Genomic DNA, 3,559 nt, shown 5'->3' on the forward strand with positions numbered 1-3,559 from the left:
TGCCGCCACCACATAGAGTGCAGCACTGTTCTCTCTAGATTAAAGATGGCGGATGACAGCTGTCAGAAAAGCACATGGGTTTGTAAAGCACGTGGAATTTACCGCCACCACATAGAGTGCAGCACTGTTCTCTCTGGATTAAAGATGGCGGATGACAGCTGACGAAATTGCCCGCATGATAGCAGCACAGTGCTCTATTGATTAAAGATGGCGGATGACAGCTGTCAAAAAAGCACGTGGCTTTGTTTCCCAACAAGAGCACATAGAATTTTTCAAATTGCCGCCACCACATTTCAAAGGTATCTAGCTAAAGAGTACAGCACTGTGCTCTGTTGATTAAAGATGGCGGATGACGGCTGTCAAAAAAGCGCGTGAGTTTGTTTCCAAACAAGAGCATGTAGAATTTTTCAATTTGCCGCCAGCACATAGAAGGCAGCACGGTGCTCTCTTGATTAAAGATGACTGCTGTCATGTGGAATTGCCTGCCACCACATTTCAAAGGTAACTAGCTAAAGAGTGTAGCACGGCGCTCAAAGATGGCTGCTGTCAAAAAAGCATTTTTCAAATTATCCGCCACCACATTTCAAAGGTAAGTAGCTAAAGAGGGCAGCACTGTGCTCTATGGATTAAAGATGGCGGATGACAGCTGTCAAAAAAGCACGTGGCTGTCAAAAGCACGTGGATTTGTTTATCTCGAGCTAGTGAGGTTAAGTTAGTAGCACTAAGGTTTAGGCCCGCCAAGATGGCAGCACTGCCGATGACAGGTGACGAAAGAGGGCAGCACAGCGCATTGTAGTTTAAAGATGGCGGATGACAGCTGTCAAAAAGCACGTGGCTGTCAAAAAGCACGTGGCTTTGTTTATCTCGAGCTAGTTAGGTTAAGTTGGTACCACCGAGGTTTATTCCCGTCAAGATGGCAGTACTGAGGTTAGCGATGCGTTGTTGTCTGTCAAAAAGCACGTGGCTTTGTTTACAAATCTGTCAAAAAGCACGTGGCTGTCAAAAAACACGTGGCTTTGTTTACCTCATGCTAGTTAGGTTAAGTTGGCACTACTGGGGTTTAGGCCCGTCAAGATGGTAGTACTGAGGTTTGCGATGCGTTGTTGTCTGTCAAAAAGCACGTGGCTTTGTTTACAAATCTGTCAAAAAGCATGTGGCTGTCAAAAAGCACGTGGCTTTGTTTACCTCATGCTAGTGAGGTTAAGTTGGCACTACTGAGGTTTAGGCCCGTCAAGATGGCAGTACTGAGGTTAGCGATGCGTTGTTGTCTGTCAAAAAGCACGTGGCTGTCAAAAAACACGTGGCTTTGTTTACCTCATGCTAGTTAGGTTAAGTTGGCACTAGTGAGGTTTAGGCCCGTCAAGATGGCAGCAGTGAGGTTAGCGTTGCGTTGTTGTCGATGACAGCTGTCAAAAGCACGTGGCTTTGTTTACAAATTCAAATCTCGCGCCAAAATTCAAATTTCCCGCCAAAATTCAAATTTCCCGCGGGCGGCGGCGGCGGAGGAGGCGGCGGAGGAGGAGGCGTGCGGCGGCGGCGGCCGCCGAATCCCTGCATTATACTACTGCGGACGAATGGTTTCTTTCACAAGTCCCTACACAAGTCTTGACGTAATTCATTTTAATCATGTTGGATGTATACCGTCGGTTATTTATCCCTGTAGCTGGAAAAATTTACATCACTTATTTCCAGTATTTATCTTGTTTCGTGACATCACACTTTAATTTAATTTAATACTAACCATTATTACTACTTGGATAACCCTGATAATTAAGTACAAAACCATAAGTAACTCGCCGCACAATGTAAACCGATTACGATATCATATCTTGTCATAACATTTCCGGGAAGCTTTGTGCGCCCCTCACAAACAAAGCAATCATCATTACCATCGCTCTATATTTTGGACAACCCTGAAATTGGCTAACCATACTCATTATACTTTAAGTTCGTGGCCTCAAATGAACATTACAATCTCAATTAAACAAATTCACAGTATCTGATAACAAACACGTTATTACCGGATGAAAATTTCAACTAGATTCGGTAGTTATAATGATTTCCGTTGCCAAGAAATGCGATCTCAATTCTAACACACTACCCAAATCCCGTTACTCGAGCTGCGAACTCCTATCAGCTGACGGCATTGGGACAGGACCCCCGCTCCTTTGTGATATGAAACATCTGTTTCGTCTTGCCTTTCTGGCCTCTCAGAATGAAACCTTTAACTTCGCCGACATAATTAAACAAATACGATGTTTCTGACCAACAAAATGCACATAGATTATACTCCAAAATGCCCCTACAATAATTGTACACGTCGCAAATTAATACCGGCGTGGATTCTCCAGTTCTACTTTCCATCCCAAACATTACACAAAAATCTTCCTCGGGCTTATACATATCCCGGCACATTTACAGGTTTCCAATCACCTGATTCACAAATCCTCTCTCAACTCATACGGCAATCTAACTCTCGCCTCAACTCGACGGCTCTCACTGACAAAAAAGTGGAATAAAAATACTTAGAATCCACGACGCATAATACGCACAAATACATTAATAATGAACACTTCGCATAATTATCTCGTATTTTCCGAAACTGGATTTCACAAAATGAATGTCAAAATTCTACTATTTTTATTGTCAGTTAGACACAGTTTAAATGGACCTAGAATAACGTTTCGCTTCGTGACAAAATTCACCACTCTACATTTCTCAACCCGACAGCGCGCTTCCACTCGATTGCAAATAGGTAACCACGGATTTCTTACATCATTTACGTCAAAAATCAAACAGAAAATTTTACGTCAGATAAAATTATCTTAATTTAACATCACAAAAGTATAAGCAATAAATTCTCGGAAATGACGATCTACTCTGAACGTGATATTACTTCGAAACCCTCACTAATAACTTTTTACATGTCACACGGCACTCACAATATTTTAAAAATTTATCCAAGCAGAAAATAAAACAAATGACCTTTCGTCATATTTCAGACATTCGCAAAAAAAAAAAAAAACATATGGGTGACCAACTTCGTCATAAAAACATTTCAAATGCACATAAGTTTGACATCACAAAACAAGATATAGTAGGTGGTAAGATGGCAAGGCACCTACCTTAGGTTTCGTCGGATTGCATCTTTAGGCTCACCCGCGACCTTCCGTCGCTTATCTAGCCATTTTACATTTCTGGCTGTACATCATAATATGTATTTATTTCTCCTAGAAATAAAACATAAAAAAGGAAATACCCTTTATACGTGTCTCCGTTGATCGCACTCGACTGATGGTAGTTACTGCCCGCACACGAATTACTTTTAACAACACAAAAATATTTTACAACTTTCTACTTCTACGGTATCTTGACGGTCTTTTTATCAAACTAAATCCACTTGGTTTTAAGACACTAGCCACATCGGCCAAAATCTGTTCGTCGGACTCAGTCTACTTTTTGTCGCTTGATTTGCAGAACAGCCTAACTCTCTCGCTCAAGATTCAATAACACAATACAGGGGTTTCATCATGGCGTCCCTTCTATATTTATATCCATT

This window comes from Anabrus simplex, chromosome 1 (assembly GCF_040414725.1).
Source record: "Anabrus simplex isolate iqAnaSimp1 chromosome 1, ASM4041472v1, whole genome shotgun sequence".
Taxonomy (NCBI): domain Eukaryota; kingdom Metazoa; phylum Arthropoda; class Insecta; order Orthoptera; family Tettigoniidae; genus Anabrus; species Anabrus simplex.